Raw genomic sequence first — 20,246 nt, 5'->3', positions numbered from 1 at the left:
ATCCCAAATGACCCTCTTAAGCACTTGGCAGCAGAAGGGCCCTTCTGAGGAAGATTAAGTTAATAGAAGCATTTGGGTAACATCTGTATGGCTCCCTCCTAGTCAACCAAACTCATGCGCAGCAGCAAATCAGGATTCTGGTAGCACCTTCTCTGACTAATGAGTTTTATTAAAAGGCATAAGGTTTTGTGAGCTGCATCCCGCTTCATCAGATGCACAGAGCGGGTATATTGATGTAGGATTTAAATTGGGGTGAGGTGGTGGTGGTGGTGGGGAGGACAGGCCCAGTTGCAGTACACAAATCCATTGTATTTGTTGAGCCCTTCTGAGATTAGGGGTCCTTGGTGCTCTCTGAGTTTGCTTGCTTCCTTACAGGCATTTCATTACCCTAACTAAGGAACATCATCATTGCTAGGAGTTCTGTTTGCTGTCAGTTTATATTCTGGTGTCTTGCCCGTCTGTCTTCTGAGTTTGCCTGAAATCTCTTGTGAAATCAATAATTTCTTATTTGATACTGCTGTAAAATCCTGCTTTTCCAAAACAGTGACTTTGAGTTATGTTACCGAGTGTCCTGAGAGGCTGAATTTCTTTGATACTGCTTTAGCTCCCTTAATTAAGCATCTCTGTCAAGAATGTCAGAACAAATGTAGTTGCAGTGCCTGGTTATCGATAATAGATTTGTTGGGGAGTTCTGGAAGCATGGTATCTCATGGCAAAATGCCGGCTTATCATGTGCTCTTTATGCATCCATCTCATTTTTACGGTGACATCAAGGAAATAGATTGATATCCACAGAATACACTTTTTTGTTGTAGAAGCTTGGACCTTTCCCTTGGTTCATAGGTTTAAATGCGCGTTTGCTGCACCCCCTGCATAATATAACCACTGCCTTGTACAATGGAGTACAATGGAGTACGTGCTAATTTAAAATTTCATGTGGTATTTAAATTTTATTTATTCAATTTCTGTAGCCACTCGTCTCCATCATTGACTGCAGGTGGGTGATTCACAATTCAATTCAGGGGTTTCTTTTGGTTTTGGCCTAGAAAAATGCTGCTAGAGTGGTTGGAACAGTTAGTGGTAAGCCTACCTTCACCTTTCTGTTTACAACACAAATGTAACACACAAGGAAAAGAGATTGACTGGAAGAAGGTGGCCCAGGTATGACTTTTAAAACTAGCTTATAAACTTATTGTAGCAACTATTATGAAAAGATCACCACCAGCAGTGACGGGTATAATTGAAGAAGACAAGGGACCATAGAGTGGTCTTCATTTTGAATGCTCTTTCTGTAGCAGGCCAATGGCATAGAAATGATTGCTGGATAAGGACAGGAGAGAGAAGGAGCCAGTGGAGAAAATAGTGTATGGCTTCTCAGTAGACCAAATTTTTACAGAGGTATCAACTGGCAGTCCATGGGCCAGATGCGTCATGCGCAGACCATACCTACCCCAACTCCGCAAAGGGGAAAAAATGTCACAAAACGTCACGTGATGGCAACATGATGCCACGAGTTTGACACCTGTGAAGCAGATCAACTTCCTTCTTCTTTCATCCTCCCCTCCTTAGCCATCTTCAGAACACAGCATTCCTTTTCAGTTGTTGAGTTGCTAAGGTAGAAAACGGGCTTTGCCAATAACACTCAGCAGCAGAAGTAGATTGGTGTTATTCACAGTGCTAAACAGTTGAATGAAATTCCCTGATCTATCAAGGACATTCTGAGGACAGATTAATTTTGGACAAGCTATACTGTAGAGCAGGAAGCTCAAGCTTGCTGTCTATCTTTAAAGACTTATGGGTGAGGAAAAGCCCAGTAGATTTTATTTATGTTATTTTGATGAGATAGACAGCTCACTAGTTGTTCATCTGGTGTCAACAAGCTAAAACCAGTTCTCTTCAGAGCTGCTCAGAGCATCCAGTAGTGGGTGGTGCTTCAGTCTCTGCATTCATAGGCTGAGCTTGATTTTAAGGAACACTCCTCCTCCTCCACGTTCCTCCTCTGCAGTGTTCCCCAGTTTTTGCACAGCCTCGTGCGAGACAGGCAGTGCATAGTCTAGCTCTTTGGCCGATTCAGGATTTGTTGTCTTCATTCGCAATTGAGGCTTGTCTTTAATTTCTGGATTAATAGTTGGCTTTTCCCACAGTTTATTGTCAGCTGAGCAGTAACCCACACCCAGAGTTGCCTGGGAAGGAAGGTTGCTGAAGGCCCTAGCTTTCCTTTGCCTCACTGGGCCTCAGGTGTTCTCCTTTTCGGCTGATTGTATTTGTTTTGTCTTTCTGTTTTGATTAAATTTAAAAAAAAATTAAAAAAATAAAAATAAAATACGAATGGGGGAAAGTGAAATAATTATCAGGGCTCCCGGTCTTGCTACAGATTGGTCCCTGGGTGTGCCAACCGCCTTCAATCTGTCTCATCTTATTTCTGCAGTACTCATATTCTTTCAGACATGGCAGAGGGTAACTCCTCCAGAGGACCTTCTCTGAAGGCTAAATCTAAGACCCATCACTTGCGCAGACAGGCTAAGGAGACCTCCAAAGCCTCCCAGAGGGATGCCGTGAGGTGCCATAGGGCCCTGGAGAAGGAGATTACCAGGCGCTCTAAACAGGCCCCTGCTCCAGTACTCCCACACTCCACTCCCTCTACATCTGCTCCCCCCCTCCATATTTTCCCTCACTATCCAGGCGCAGTTCGCCCTCTCAAGGTCATCAGGTGCTGATTCCTGGAACTCCAGCTAGAAGGGCTCCTGAAGCCACCTTCACACCTACTGCTGTTGGCCTATGCCAGGAGGAATCACTCATAGACGAAGTACCAGAGAAATTAAGATCCTGGATGGAGTTGGCTATCCGCCAAGGCATCGCGGCTGGACTCCAGCAAATAGCCAGACCTGGGCACTACATGGCAGCCTCGGAGCACGAGTCTCAATCCGTAAGATCCATTTCCAGATTGGAGCCGCTCCATGGACAGGTACTCCTGCAGGGGGAGGTTCCCCCTGCAGTAAGGGAGGAGGAGGAGGAGGAAGGGGACCTAGATCTAATCAGGGAAGAGGGGGTCTATGCAGTACAGCGAACCCCTTTCAGAGGTGGACCCATTGGAAGGGGAGATGTCCAAGGATGAGGGTCTCACTCCCGATCAACCTGCCTTTGTGGGGCTATTCAGACCACAATTATTCAAGTCCCTTCTATTCAAGGCCAAGAATATTTCAGGCCTAATTACGCAGTCACCCTCTGATCCCACTCCTCTTGCCCCGGAGGGCCCAGAGGACTCCATCTTTAAACAACCCGTGGTGGAGGCCGAAGTCATCCCAACTCCTCCCATTTTTTCTGATCTGGTGGTTAAACAGTTGGCCTCTGCAGCGGTGCCCCCTGCCCTGTCGGGCCATGATAAAAAAATTATTCAATTTGGACCCAGAATTTTCTCAATTATTGGATACCCTGGAGGTTGATGAGCCCATAGTGGGTCTCGCCTCTTCCTCCACGCTCTGGAAGCCCTGAAGCTGGAGGAGAAGCGGGCTGAACTGGCCTTGCGCTGGGCACACCAGTCGGATACCTGGGCAATCAGATTGGCCACGGCCGCCTCTTTCTTCACTCGTTCATCCATTCACTGGCTCCGCCAGCTCAAACAACACGTTCCACCGTCCAATGTCAGAGCGCATCAGGACATCGCCAAGATCATGGCCGCAGCTGAGTTCTCGGCCGATGCCACCTATCACACTATTAAATTCTCCACCAGAGCAATCACATCACACGTCACAACCCGTCGTCTGCTCTGGCTGAAGCATTGGCAGGCAGATCTTAAGAATAAGGTCAAATTGGCTTTCGCTCCCATTGTGGGAAACAAATTATTTGGGCCATCTTTGGACCCCGTATTGGTGGAGGGTCGCAATAAGAAAAAATTTCTCCCCTCCCTCACCCGGAGGTCAGAATCTAGAACCTTGCAGCCCTTTTGGAGAGGTCCCCTTCGGCCCTTTTACCAGCCCCCCTTCTCCCCTAGGTATCAAAGGCCCCCACCCTTCGGGTCAGGTCGACCCCAAGACCGTGCCGACTCAGCTGACAGAAACAGAAGGGGCAGTAACTACCAAAGGCCCCTTTGGGGAACAGGTAGCCGGCCCTTCCGGCGCTCCAGATAAGCCACACGACTCTACCCCCATTGGCGGCCGTCTTAAAGCCTTTGCCAACCAGTGGGACTCCTCTGTTTCTGACGCCTGGGTCAGGGACACCATCAGGTTCGGCCTTGCCCTTGAGTTCCAGTCCACCCCCCCGATTTCTTCATGCCATATCCTCTTTCCAGGGACTGGACTAAGCGTAACCTCATGGATTCCGCTATCCAACATCTAATTGACATAAAAGCCATCCAACTGGTCCCTCAGGCACAACGGGGGCAGGGTTTTTACTCCCATTTGTTCGTAGTCCCAAAACATTCAGGGGGATGGAGAGCGATACTGGTCTTAAAGTGACTCAACCGCTATCTGGTATATCGCAAGTTCAAGATGCACACATTGCAATCCATCCTGTTGGGAATTAGACAAGGGGACTGGCTGACCTCCATAGACCTGACAGAGGCAAACTACACATCGCCATTCAGCCTTCCCATCACAAATTTCTTCGTTTTTGCTATAATAATCATCACTTCCAATACGTGGCACTTCCATTTGGTCTAGCCTCCACCCCCAGAACCTTTACCAAGGTTCTAGCTGCGCTAGCAGCCCACCGCAGGACCCTCCCTGTGCACCTTCACTGTTACCTAGATGATATCCTCATTCTATCCCACTCTAAATATCAAGCAGTGAGGGACACTCAGGTTACCCTAGCCGCTCTCCAGGAGCATGGGTTTCTTATCAACTGGAAGACGAGCCAATTGTCCCCTCCCACCAGAATAACCCATCTGGGGACGGTGATTGACACCCTGAAAGGGAAGGTGTTTCTATCTTTGAATAGACTCCTCAGTATTCAGAAATCCGTTAGAACCATCAGGCGCCTCAAGAGGGTTCCCCTTCTGGAATTATCACAATTACTGGGAAAAATGATTTCATGTATTTCCCTGGGCCCGTTTACACACCAGATCCCTCTAGTGGTTCCTGCTTCCATACCAGAGATCCGGCAGAAGCAACTCAAAACTCAAGGTCAGGGTACCGCCAAAGGTCCTCACGTCCCTCCTTTGGTGGAGCAAATCATCCATCAACAAGGGCTGCCTCTTCAAGGAGCCCCAAAGACTTATGGTCACCACAGACACCCTCACATCACAAGGCAGATGGTCAGTGACAGAGCGAGCATGCAACATAAACTGGCTGGAACTTCACGCCGTGCACCTGGCCCTTCGCAGCTTCCTCCCTCAGGTACGTGGCCACCACATCCTCATCCTCACAGACAATGTGATGGCCAAAGCCCACATAAACAAGCAGGGGGGCACACAATCATTACGATTGATGAGGGAGGCCGAGCGCCTCTGCTGCTGGGCGGAGTCCAACCTCCTTTCCATCAGGGCAGAACACATCTCAGGATTATCAAACATCCAAGCAGACTGGTTGAGCAGGGCTACCATAGACCAGTCGGAGTGTCGCCTCCATCCCTGTTCAAAGAGGCGGCATCCATTTTCGGGCAACCGGTAGTGGACCTGTTTGCCTCCCCCCTCAATGCCCAGCTCCCAAGATTCTTTTCAACATTCCCATCCCAAGGGGCAGAGAATCACAATGCATTACATTGCCCTTGGCCCACGGGGCTACTGTACGCATTCCCCCCCAACGCTGGTGCCCAGGCTCATCCAGAAGTTGCTTCACGAGAAAGCGGAACTACTTCTCGTAACACCTTACTGTCCCAGATGTCCTTGGTTTGCGGACCTCCGCAGTCTCTCAGTGGCTCCGCCCTGGAGGATCCCATGACAGGATCTCTCTGTCTCAGGGACCCTTTCTCCACCCGGACCCCCAATGACTCCAATTAGCCATCTGGAGGTTGAGCCTGAAGAGGGAAAACCTATCTAGCAGGGTCATTGACACTATACTAGCAGCCAGACGGCCCTCAACTATACGAATCTACAATGCCACATGGTCCATCTTTTGTAAATGGTGTGACAAGCTCCAAATTAACCCTGCTTCCCCTTCCGTTGCCCAAATTTTAGACTTCCTGCAGGAGGGACTCAGTAAGGGGCTGTCTTCTAATACATTAAAACGACAGGTAGCAGCCTTATCAACGGTCATCTCCTGTGAGGGAGTTGATTCCCTTTCTCATCACCCCCGTATTCGGGCGCTTCTTAGAGGAGCCACCAATTTACACCCTCCAACTGTACACTGGTACCCAACCTGGGACCTTAACAGAGTCCTTATCTCACTCACAAACCGCCCTTTCGAGCCCTTAAGGGAGTCTTCTCTCCAGTTTCTAACATACAAGGTAGTCTTTCTTGTAGCCATTACATCAGCCCGTAGAATTTGCAGCCCTATCTATTAGAAGAGACCTCTGTGTATTTCACACTGATTGAGTGGTTCTCTGGCCTGATCCTACCTTTTTGCCCAAAGTCAATTCGGTTTTCCACAGAGCATAGGAACTTATCCTTCCAAATTTTTGTCCCAAGCCATCACAGGAAAGGGAAAGACAATGGCACACACTGGATGTGAGACGTGCTCTGCAAATTTACATTAAACGCACAGTCTTTCCGAAAATCAGAGGCCTTGTTTCTTTCCTTTCAACCCAAGACTCAGGGGCACAAGGTATCACCGTCCACCATAGGCCATTGGATAAGGGCAGCAATTGCTAGATCATACCAGTCGCAGGCCTTGCAGGTACCCAGTGGTATCACTGCTCATTCCACCAGGAGTGCGGCGACTTCGGCAGCTTGGGCCACTCAGGCACCAATAACCGAAATCTGCCGGGCGGCGACATGGGCATCCCCGTCACCCTTTATCAGGCATTATAAGATTGATGTGTTTGCCTCAGCTGAGGCTTCCTTTGGTTCTACAGAAGGTTTTTAGAGACCCTGAGGTGGTTCCAGACCAGACGGAGCCCCTCCCTTAGGACAGGCCCAGCTTTGGTATGTCCCCCTACTGGATGCTCTGAGCAGCTCTGAGGAGAAGGGGCGTCGGTACTTACCTGATATGCCCATTCTCTTTGAGCTGCAAAGAGCATCCAGCCCCACCCAAATTTCACCGTCTGGTAGGGTCTTGTTTCGGCCAATGAACCATTAGTTAGTTAGGATGAGAGCATGAATTTTTCCTCTCATCTTCGCAAAACTGGGGAACGCTGCGGAGGAGACACGTGGAGGAGGAGGAGCGTTCCTCAAAATCAAGGTCAGCCTATGAATGCAGAGACTGAAGCACCACCCACTACTGGATGCTCTTCGCAGCTCAAAGAAAACGGGCCTATCAGGTAAGTACCAACACCCCTTTTGTTTTAATTGCATCCAGTTATGGCTTAGATTTATGACTTACCTTTCGCCCCCCAAAACTCAGCAAAGTGTTAGTTGCTTGATTTTAACACAGCAGCAATCATTTCATTTAGGTTTAGCTGAGAGAGAAGGACTGGCCCATAATCCCTCAATGAGTTCCAGGTTGCTTATATAAACTAAATAATGAAAGGTGGTCCTGACAGATGGCTTGTATATAGATTAATTAAATGCATAATTAAAATCTATTATTAAAAAGAAAAAGGAGCTTTTAAAACTTAATATATCATTGTCAGCATTGAATTATCCCTGCTTATCTCTTATATCTGGGTTGTGGGGAATACATTAATGTAATTCTGTCTCAGATTAGCACATAGGCTTTTGACCTTATAAAGGATTCATAACATTTGGAACTAGGGCTTAAAGAGGAAACCTGAGTATGTGTGAACAGGAGGCGGGTAAGCCTAAACCAGGCTGACATTCTCTCATGTTAGACCTGAACTGAAGCTCCAGGAATTAGGCATGCTGACTGAAAATATTGGAAGGCACTTAGTTGGGGAAAGAAAGATGGTGACGTCATATTCATTAAATTACTTTAATAGAGTTCAAATATTTATTTTCAGCTTTCACGTTTCATCTACAAGCTGTCTTTCTTAAATTTGATACAACTGGGACAGGAGCAATACAACCATTGATAATTGCTAATGCAAAGCTTATTCAGTTAGAATAGGAAAAGCCTATTGAGTCCATCCTCTTACTCAGTGCAGGAATACAGATTAAATCAGGGGTGTCCAACCTTGGCAACTTTAAGACTTGTGGACTTCAACACCCAGAATTCCCCAGCCAGCTGGCTGAGGAATTCTGGGAGTTGAAGTCCACAAGTCTTAAAGTTGCCAAGGTTGGACACGCCTGGATTAAATCATGCCCAACAAATCACTGTGGTTTAGCCTTTTCTTGATTTCATCTAAGCGAAAGGGATCCCACTCTCTCTTTCTAATTGGTCCCACCAAGATTATGAAATGTTTACTAACATTACATTGGGATCTGCCTTCCTCAAGATCACGAGTGTTAAACTTGATCATGTCACATGATGTCACGTGACATTGCAATATTTTTTGCCTTTGGGGAACCGGGGTGGGCGTGGTCTGCGTGTGATACATACGGCCTGTGGGCCGCCAGTTTGACACCCCTGCAAGATTATATAGTTAGATGTTTAACTATAGGAAGAACAGCTTTTGGTTTTCTGCTCTGTGACATCAGATGTTTGAAGAGTGCTATTATATCTCCCCTCTAACTCTTCCTTTCTCAAGACCAAGCATTTCTAGTTTCTTCAGTCTTTCTTCGCATGACTTAATTTCTTGTTGATCCTCGTGAACTTTGTCCATAATCCAACACAGTACATCAAGAAGAATCCTACCAATGATGATTGAAGTGCAGCAATATTGGAAATCATATTTATGTGGATGCAGCCTAAAAATGCATTTATTTGCCTTTTAGATTATAGCCGCATCATGCTGGCATTTTATATTCATTTTGCAAACTTCACTGAATAATTTTCAATGCATTTCTCTAACTTATCAAAATTTGACGTCCAATTTGCTCTCCCGTCCCACCAATGTTGTGTTGCTGGCAAATTTGATTAGAACCAAGGGAGAAGATTGATAATTACAAATCACACTCCCCAAAAGCTGGATAGTGGTAGGAGAAGAATCACTGCTAGTAGAAGTCGTAGTAGAAGAACCACTCTGTCCTTTCTGTAGTTTTGGGCTGGTCAGCCAGATAATGATTCAGTGCAGTTCAGGTGGTCTTCAAGTTACGACTACAATGGGATCAGAATTTCTGTTAGGCGAAGCAGTTGTTAAGTGAGTTGCACCCCATTTTATGGCCTTTTTTGCCACGGTTATGAAGTGAATCATGCAGTCGTTAAATGAATCTGGCTTCCTCCGTTGACTTTGCTTGTCAGAAGCCAACTGGGAAAGTCGCAAATGGCAGTCACATGACCCCGGGATGCTGCACCTGTCATAAACACAAGTGTGCCTAATTTTAATCATGTGACTGTGAGATGCACTGACAGTCATAAGTGTGAGGACCCATCATATAAGTCACTTTTTTCAGTGCTGTTGTAACCGCAAATGGTTGCTAAATAAATGATTATAAGTCAAGGACTTCTTTATAAGTCAAGGGCAGGGGCAGGTGGGCAGGACCAGTTAGAGGTGTTATTTGCCAGTTCTCCAAACTACTCAAAATTTTCGCTACCAGTGCACCAGTGCACCAGAACCGGTCTGAACTGGCTGAATACCACCTCTGATGTGCTGTCAAAGCATGGTTTTTGCACTGAATCTTCCCTCTATTTCCTAACCATTCAGCCTTTAAGGAAAGTATAAATATTTTTGATGTTTCATTAAATCCAGTCTGTCTTGATTATGCCCTCCCTACTGACTCCCACACTCAGTGATGATGGCAAGAGTGGCAACATTGACTCACCTATGCACGAACGTGTAATAGATCAAAGGTATTGGCCGTGTTTCTGTCTGAGCAGCAATTTTGCAGCACAAATTCAAGTTGACAGTTTTATAAGTTCCTCTCTGGCTCAATTTGAAGGAAATAAGTTACAGCGTGCGTTGTAGTAATTTTGTTTAACATTGGCATTTGGCAATTCAGAAGCATTTTATGAGGCTGAAACACTTTCCAAGGGTTAGGGATTTTTTGTTTTTTGTTTTACTATGGATATCAATGTTTAAATTTGTTAAAGAAAATTGGCTCCAAACATTGAAGAAACGCATAGACTTCAATGTATTTATAGTTGGATAATGTTCATAGTTTACATGTCTTTCCCTTTTTGTGTTAATTCCAAATATAGAGCAGGAAGTTTTGTTTTCTTCTAAATCCACCTGTTCTTATATAAAAGAACCAGCATAATACATCAGATTCTTGGCATATCATATTGCTTCTGGAATATGGGAAGAGAAAAGTACCAGGTTAAGGTGTCTTCTGAACTTCATGATCTCTGAGGTAAAAACCAGTCGCTTTCCCTGAAGTTCCCAGATGATCAACCCCGATTATGACCATACTGATTTGATTGTGCTATGATTGTACTGATTTACTCTACAGGTAGACATACAACCGTTCGTTCAGCAACTGTTTAGCAACAGCAACTGTTCACAGTTGTAACGGCATTGAAAAAAGTGACATAGGACCAGTCCTGGTGCTTAAAACCATCACAGCACCCCCATGGTCATGTGATTAGAATTTGGGTGCTTGGGAATTGGCATGTGTTTACCATCTTCACGGTATCCTACGGTCACGAGATTACCATTTGCAACCTTCTCAGCTGGTTTCTGGCAAAGAGTCAATGGGAAAGCTGGATTCTCTTAATGGCCGTGCAACTCATTTAACAACTGTGCTGATTGCTTAACAACCAGGGCAGGAAGTTCATAAAATCAGGTGTGAATCACTTAATAATTGCTTTGCTTAGCAACAAAAATTCTGCTCGCAATTTTCATCATAAGTTGAGAACTATGTGTATTTTAGAAGCATTTTCTCTGAGATTTAGAAATAAAAGTTGGGATGAGGAACCCCCATGGTGCAGTACAGTTAGGCTTATCTAAAACAATTGTTTGAAACCCTTTTTTTCTCCTTCTAACCCTTTCTTCCGAACCTCTTTGGCAGAAAACTTCAAACATTCAGGATTGTGTAAAAATCAAAAATTCACCACTGTTTTTGTATGCACGACAACTTCTATGCACTGCTTCTTCAGAATAGCAGGAAAATATCTCGCCAAGGTTCAACTTCACCATCAATATTCAGTGATGCAGTTGGAAGGATCCCAAGTATGGCAAAGTCAGATTTAAGTTAGGTTCTTGAAGAAAGAATTGACTTTCCACTGTATATTTTTCATCTTTTCCCATCTTTTCCTATATCTTTTTTGTGCATTGATATTCAAGCTGTAACATCGTGAAAGCCTGATCGTTCTTTTTCTGATTTTGATTTTGATTAATGGTATTAATTGCAAAATTAAATGGTTGGCTTCGTGTCTTCTGGATGATTTGAACCCCATAAACTGCAAGGAATTTTTTCATCTGAAGGGCACCAGGTTGCCAATTATTAGAATAATGTAGGGATATTGTTTAGCCTTCACTGGGCAAATGTTTTAGAGACAGTGATGATAATGAAGATTAACATTTTTTCTGATCATGATTACTATTAAGGAAGTGAAACATCACTGAAAGTAAACTGTACTTGTATTTACTTATGGTAGAAATAAGAAGACAAGGTGTTGGGTGACAGCAGCTGCAACTCTATCTACTCTACACTTACTAATTACATAGATATATACACATACATAGACTTTTCATGATGAGATCAAGAATTGGATGTTAACTAGTAGGCAAAGTGCCTGTAAATCAGAGTGTTATTAAGACACTGTTCTCCCAGGAATGAATACACGTCCCTTGAAGGAAGCTGTTTCTGTGCTTCTATTTAGTTACGGTAGAAATGGTAGGCAAGGAGTTGGGTTGACTGTAGCTGCAACTCTACACTAACTAATTACAGAGTGAGAGAGAGAGAGAGAGAAACATTCATGATGAGATTAAGAATTGGATTTTAATTAGTGAGCAAAGTGCCCGTAAATCAGTGTTATTAAGACACTATTCTCCAAGGGATAGAGAGAAACTGCACTGTACTTGGTCTGGCTTGTGAATAGCAAGGCTTTCATGGAGGAGAGTGAGGAAAGTTAGTAAGCCTCTGGTCAATGTATTCTAAAAGGCTTTGTTCTCTCGGCATACAGGGATAGCATGTACAATAAATACTGAGAGCTAGATTCAACATTTGATCCTTGCTGAAAGCTTTCCGTAGCTTGTGAACAAATCATATTTTCCATACAATTTGCAAAGAATTTGCTGGAAAAAAAATGGTGTGAATTAATGGGGTTTGTTTTCCAACTTCAGGAACACGAAATGCAGCTGGAATTGTTTCTCTAAAATTCTCTTTCTCTTCAGGACTCATTTAACTGGTTTAATTAAAAAGCAGCAATTAACAAAAGACATCAAATACAAGAGTCCCAACATTCTCCCTGTGGTCTACTGGTCCCATATGAGTTTTTAATAATATATTTTGCCTACGTTTTCCTCATTCCAAAGTAGTAAAAGGTTGCAGGCAGACTGCACAAGGTGAATTGAGATCACTGACAAATAAGTGGAGATACATTTATGTGTGAATATGTGGAAATAGCTGCACTAGCACTGTGGAATGCTAGTTCCATACTGTTACTCTTATTTCTTAAAATCTAAATGAGAGTCATGTTAGTCAAATACATTGCATGGCTGTTTACTATTCTTTCTTACACTACCTACTGCTTTCCTGAAGCTGGGAAATTTAATCCAATTTACCTTAAGAGAGTGGCTGCCTATAAGTAATCAATATTTACCATTAATTATTAGGCCATACTAAGGCTTGCGATGGATATGTTTTGTACAGATATATCCTTGTGTGTTTTAAAACATAACTTATTTATTGTATGATACCTACAATTAGGTTTGGATAAACCTTAAGTTCCCATGTCAAAAGTTTGTTGATCATGGAAGGACAAAAACAACAACAACAACCAGATAATTACCATAGCATTTTATATCAGGATTGCCTCAAAGGTTATGTATTTAAAAATTGCAGGAATCCTATTTCTTCCCATGCCTGCTCTGGGATCTATTTTGAAACCAAAGTTGCAAAAGTGACAAAGAAATATAAATACCCTGAGATGATATGAGACCGGAGAATGCACCGAGATAGTTTGTTTTGTAAATTATCTCTGAGGCACATAACAAATCATAGAACATAGAATAGTAAAGTTGGAAGGGACCATGGAGGTCTTCTAGTCCAACACCTTGCTCAAACAGGAGACCAGGGGTGGGATTCAACCGGTGTTACTACCGGTTCGGTACTTAGGTTTTGCGTGCACAAGTAATACAATGAAAGCTGTGCCTCCCGGACAGCTGATAAGTGCTGCACGCGGGTGCACAGCATTTGAAAAAAGCCCTTTTTTCCTGCTTTTTCAGCCTCAGCTGTGCCGCGCAAAGCAGCTGAGGTTGAAAAAGCAGGAAATAAAGGACAGGTAAGAGCCCAGGCAGGCTGGCGGGCCAAACAGCAGCAGACACAGACCTGGTTCTGTGTCTGCTGCTCTTCAGAGCTACCAGTTCTATAGAGCCGGGCAGAACCAGTAAGCATCCCACCTCTGCAGGAGACCCTATGTCATTTCAGATAAATTTGTTGTCCAGTCTCTTTTTGAAAGCCTCCAGTCATGGAGCACCATAACTTCTGGAGTCAAGCTCTTCCATTGGCTGACTGTTCTCATAATTAGGAAATTTCTCCTTAGTTCTAGGTTGCTTCCCCCCTTGGTTGGTTTCCATCTGTTGTTTCTTGCCTTCTCGCCAATATCATGATATTGCCCAAGTTTAGATGTGCCTCTTCTGCAAAAATTGGACTGTGGCGATAGCTGTGGCAACGTATGTAGAGTAAGTATATTTGATATGCTTAACCTTTTAAAAATCCATGCAGATTGGGAGAATACAGGGAAGTCTTACAGTTCCCACACATGCAGTTTAGATAAAATAATATAACATGTGCTTTCTGTACTCTTATAACATACTCAGATTTTTTAAAAAAAAACTAAAATGAGGGGGCTCTAACTTTATGCAACATGCTCGTATACTTCCTTCAACTGTTCTGAATCCTCTTTAGATCTGCAAATAGGGTCAACAGATCATTAGGGAAGTATGGCAAAAATCATTTGTCATATTTAATATGTGGCAAAACAATACTCAAAGAAACAATGGCCTAGAAAGGGCAACCTGTGGAGAAAATGGTCCTAGAGGTAAAGTTAAGAATGCCCACTCAGCACCAAGCACCTACGGGTTATGGTGATCAATAATCCATAAAGCTGAATGTAGTGACTGAAAAAAACAGCAAATGACTCCCCATAAATTGACGAAAGTGCTTTCTTATTGCTTAAGTAGAATGCAGGGGGGGCAAGGCCCAAACATGGATTTTTCTGACATATTTATCATTTTCTTTAGGGCTTCAATCTCACTTGACTCTTTCCTTTTGCATTCCTCAGCATATGTGGATGAGCATAAAGGAAGTTTTTAAGATAACTGGGCATCAGGCAATGGGAAAGCCAAGGAGGAGGGGGTGGGGAAGGAATAGATGAATAATTGGTATTCTTGAAAGGAAATTTCAAGTGAGGTCTGAAATTGCAAAGTGGTGTTTTGCGTTTGGAAGTACAGTCAGCTCTCTTCCTTGTCCATGTAAAGAAAACAAAGATCATGGTGGGTGGTAGGACAGATGTCCATGTGAATAAGACGGATCATTTCTAAGATGATACAGCATCTAAATATCAAGTTGCTTTCTCTACAATTTCAAACCCACTTAAATGCTTTGAGGTTCAGTTGTGAGTAAAAAAAGAATCCTTCACTCTTCTCAGAGATGGAATAAACCACAGTTTGACTGAGCAACCAGCTGGTGTATCGTTCGTTCTGAGTCTCTGGAGGTTATGTGGTCTTATGAACTCTCTAATTTTTTTTTAGCCCTAAGTTCTTTTTGGATATGGCCCTGTGAACTACTTAGATTGAACTTCTCCGATCTGATGTCCTCCAGATTTATTCTATCCCAATTCCCATAACTGCAATGATCATTGCCAAAGGCTGGCGATGATAGGATTAATAGTAAAGCACACCTGGAGGATGCCGAGTTAGAGAATGCTTATTTCCTGATCTTGCAAATAATTTAGATTTGGTCGTAAGGATCCTGTGGATTTTTCTGCCTTGTCCATATAAAATTGTGAAAGGAAGTGAATTTGCCAAGTTTTAGAGGCAGCCAGGCCATCTATTTTCTTACTAGCATCACGGTCAACAGATTGCTTTGTCAGGTTCATTTAAAGTTCAAGGCAAAACCATGTGGCCTATTTGGCTGCCCAAGCCAATATCCTCTTGCTGAATGCAGTGCAATTGTGGTTTCATACTGATATATTTACACTCTGTCCCTAACATTTGTTGGTATGGAACTTGAGTCTGTTGTGCCTGTCCTGCATAGGTATTCTTGTACTACAGAATTCAGCATGTTTGTTCTTGGCTTCATCTGGGTGAATTTTCCTTTCTCTTGGGTAGCATTCCCCAGTAAAAAAAAAAAAAAAAACATTAGACAACAATAACTCCAACATTGGAATCACAGTAAACAGTCTGGATTATAAACAATTGCATTAACTATGTTAGTGCAAATTACTTCATTTGTTCTAAAAATTGTTAATCATGTTATGCTCCTAACCCTCCTATCCTGGAATAAATAAAAATCTAAAACATGAGATATCTATCTGAGATTTCATCATATTTTGGTATAAGATGTCAAGCAATATGGCACTGGTGCTCCTTTTATCCCAGGTTCCTATGGAATAATTGCTTTATGTACAGCAAAAAATTTAAAAACTTTGAAACACATAAACAACATATTAATATCCTTTTCCCCGAAACTGTAAAGAAGAAATCAGTACTAGTTATCAACATTGGAATTGTGCAACAATCTTTTCTCATCTTCTTAAACAAAAAAGAAAAAAAACAACACCAGGATTTACAACAGGAGAGCTAGATCCAAATTCAGATGATTAAAATTAACAACTGACCATAGGGAATATCCCAGCAATCATACCAAATCTAGATTTAGGAATCATATTTTCAAGCTTTATAAGAAGGGTATTATGGAGGCTTCCAACCAATGCCTGAGGTTACAGGTTGCTCAAGTCCGAACTGCTGGAAATGTAAAAAGAAACACGGAATATTCTTTCATATGTGGTGGTCCTGCACTGAAGCCCAAAGATTTTGGCGCAGAATCAAAAAAATGGTTGGAGGAAATAATGGCGGAGCAAATTGAATTAAAAACCAGAATTCTTCCTAATATATAATATTGCACATGCTTACTGCAGCTAGACTAGCCTTTGCACAGTGTTGGAAACAAGCTGACAGCCCAACAGAGGAAATGATTACTCAGAAAATAGCAACCTGTGCAGAGATGAATAAATTGACCTTAGCACTTAAGGATAAAGAATCACCAGAATATTACAAAAGCTGGTAATGTTGGTATGACTGGATAGAAAAAAGATAGGAAATATTTATTAAATCATGTTAACTGTAAAGGAGGTAGTAATTACATACTCGCATTAAGAGTTACTTGTAAATATGACACCAATAATGATAACGAATAGTTAACCACAAACTGTTGATAATGGAATTGCTTGCTTTTATTTGTTTATTTTTGTTTTTATGTTGTGTATGTGTTTGTTCATTATTTTAATTGTATATTCAATAAAGTTTGTTTATTTTTTATTTTTTTTAAAAAAAGAAGGGTATTATGAAGGCTTCTAACCAATGCCTGAGGTTACAGGTTGCCCAAGTGGCTTTCAATTTCTATAGAATTAAAATGACTGGTAAATCATATTCTAGTTGAGGCTAGGAAAAATTGCGGGCGTTGATTTTGTTCTATCTAAACTGATTATACGCAGTATCAAATAGTGTTGCTTATCCTAGCCATACTCTTCACCATCTTAGAGAAAACAATACTCTATATCACGGGTGTCAAACCTTTCGCGTCACGTTGCCCTCATGTGACATTTCACAATGTTTTTCCCATTTGTGGAGCTGGGGTGAGCGTGGCCTGCATGTGATGCATTTGGCTTGTGGGCTGCCAGTTTGACACCTCTGCGTCGATATCCTAAATAAATGGGGCTTCAATATTATCATCCCGATTTATAACAAGGGAGTTAAAACAATCCTGTTAATTACCCATTCAGTCAGTTTATTAAGTGGAATCAACAAGTTATACGCATGCCATTCTGCCAGGAATACCAGAAATAGTTAGAGTGTGACAACCTGTGATCAGCACAGTTGACCAACCCTTAGTTCTTCAACATCAACTGAAGAAATAGTGCACCAATTCTGCAGGAGCTGTATTCAAATTAACAATACAGCAGCAACAAGCTATTTTTAGCTACATATGTTCACCAAGATATATCCCTTAGGTAGGAATATAACATTCTACCAATTGAAATACCACCGGTTAGGAATAATATGACGGAACAGAGAGAGAGGGGGGAAAAAAATAGTAGACTCGAGATATAAGGGAGGGGGGGAATGAAAGGAAGCCATCAAAAAGGTTATTGTAATTTGACAAGAAGTAGGAAGATAGGATGGATCCTAATAATATTAAAGGAAAATGTTCATAATTTGAGGGATATTGAAAGTCAAGCTACATATCATTTTTATATGAATATTTTCTATGAGTCCCTCCCACACATTCTAATCTAAAGTACCAGAGTAGGAATTCTCCCATGGGGTATAGAGTATATGAAGGAGGGGTAGGGGTGGAGGAATATCATCTCTTTCTCTCTGCACCATTTTTCTTAACATTTTCTCTTTCCCCGAGCACATTTCAAATCCAGATTGCAGTTATTTTCTGTGAAAAATCAATCTGGTATGGAAAAAGTTCATGCAGTTGAGCATTATATGTAATTTGACTTCTGGGGGAATGAGTCAGAGGTCTGTAGATGATTTATCCCTAGGAATAAATGTGTTTCCTTTCCATTTTGCATTTACAACAACCCTGTGAGTGAGCTTCGCATTGGGCAATTCATAGCTGGTTCCTATTAGGCTTCACGATTACTGATGGGGTTAAAAAATATGTTCAGCTCTTCCAGACCTTCCCAAGGAGCTGGATGTAAAAGGATATGAGGCAACAGTCTTGTGAGCGCTGATATTTTCCCATCACAACTTAGTTCTACTCACTTGCAAGCAAACATCTGCACAGGACACGGTCTTACCCATATGAATTCATAAATTTCATTTCTGAAGGGGCTTCTCGAAGCACTTAACCTTAAATCTGCTGGCCGGTTTAACCTTCAGGACTACCAACCTGCTCAATAACTTTACAAATAGTCACAGGAGCAATGAGTCTGAGGTTGGTTTCAAAGTTTAGGCAGCTTGACAGCCATGATGGTAGACACTAACCTGCTCCTAAAACTTTAAAAGTGGAAGAGATGCAAATGCTTGTATCTCACAACATTGGGGATTATTTGTTTCATCAGCCTGAATGCCACTAATAGTGAATGACTGTTGATCTTGTAGGTAGAACAGACAAGAAGCATCCCCAGAAACAGAAGCTCTAACTTTATTGTAAGGTTACTTGGAAACAGAATCTTGCAAATCTGAAAAGTACATCTCTTCCCCTTCATCTTTACAGTCCAAGAAACTAGGGAAGGTCCCTACTAAGACGTTTGTCACACTTGCATTCCTTCTGCGGAGGCAGCAGCTGATCGTTGGGTAGTCTGCAGCTCTTCCTCTCGTCTCCCAAGGTCATTCTTACGTGTCATGACATCATCTTAATATTACTCTGATTAAGGTTTCTGAATGGTCTTTAAAGGCAGCTCCAGTGGTGGGATTCATTTTTTTTTTTTTACTGTGGCTGTGGCTTGGTGGATGTGGCAGGGCCAGGATACTATAAAATCTCCATTCCTACCCCACTCCTGGGGGAAGGTTACTGCAAAATCTCCATCCCCTCCCCACCCCACTAACCTGCTTTCCAGCTCCGTTCTCCTGTGCAAGGCAACAAAAGTTCATATCCCTGACCCAGCCAATCAGCTGGGACTCAATGGGAGGCAGAGAATAGATGGGGGCGGGGCCAGTCAGAGGCGGTATTTACCGTTCCTCTGAACTACTCAAAATTTCTGCTACTGGTTCTCCAGAACTGGTCAGAACCTGATGAATACCCACCTCTGGGCAACTCCGTATGAAAGACGGCATCACAGTAATTCATGCCTGGTGGTTCTCCAGATGGATTAATTGGGTACTTCCACATAAGGAATTGGTGCCAGTTTGGCTGCAGCTCTGGATTCTTGCATTTCCCACCATGTCAACAGTGCTGGAGAGCAAGCTAATTTATTTTTAGTTCAGTTGCAGTTGTTGTGAAGTGATGGCCTGCTTCCCCTTTTGGAGGGATTTCCAGTCTCGCCTCTCTTCTGGATCCCAAACTTCTGCTCTTGTAAAGAGAAGTCTACCTGGATGGTTTGATTGAAAAAATAGGGATGAAACTGACTGAAAAGTATTTACTGAGTCTTTCTTGTCTTGAGCGCTATTCAATTTTCTTGTGAGAGATGGACAGGTATTTTAGTATTGCTCTAAGTCGTTAGCATTCCAAGCTCGTCTCAAACTGCTTTTGAGTATTTAGGCAGTGAAAGTAGAAGTGGCAAGGAAGTGTCCATCGTTAATGTCACCATCACAAGAAGAAGCTTCCTTGGCTGTAGATGCCATCTAAGTTTCCTCAAGTCGCTCAAGGTGGTTAGAGAGAACTTTCAGATTAGTCTTGGGAATTCAGGGAATATGTTGAGCAGCATCTCTGCATGATCCAGCTCCAAGGCTGGCACGGATTCATCTGAATGGACTTCTGCTTCTTCCGGTTTTCAAACAGAAATGTTTATAGGCTAAAGCAGAATCAGTGAAGCAATTAAGTCCCCTCTTGCTCATAAAGCTCATTGGCTTGCTACAGTTTTTTTTTTTAATTCTGCCCATGATGCAGGGAAGTTACTCATAAAGAAAAAAAAACCAAGAAAAGATATGCCAGTGGATAGAATGAGGTGCCTACATTCACTAAATGAAAAATAATCCAACTCTGGCTCTGAATCTGGATTCATTTCTGAAAGTGGTATGTGCATCTGACTGTAGCCAAAACAAAAAGTAATCAGAGCCATATAAAGGATGTGGAATGCCCCCTCCTGTGTCTTGATGAGTGTAATTTAATTAACAATCTTTTCTCTTGTTGCTACCTTTTTGAAGATGTAAAAGATGTA

Source organism: Pseudonaja textilis, chromosome 1 (assembly GCF_049901715.1).
Source record: "Pseudonaja textilis isolate UNSWEBS1 chromosome 1, rPseTex1.2, whole genome shotgun sequence".
NCBI lineage: Eukaryota > Metazoa > Chordata > Lepidosauria > Squamata > Elapidae > Pseudonaja > Pseudonaja textilis.
The sequence above is the reverse complement of the archived record's forward strand: the minus strand, read 5'-3'. Positions refer to the sequence as shown.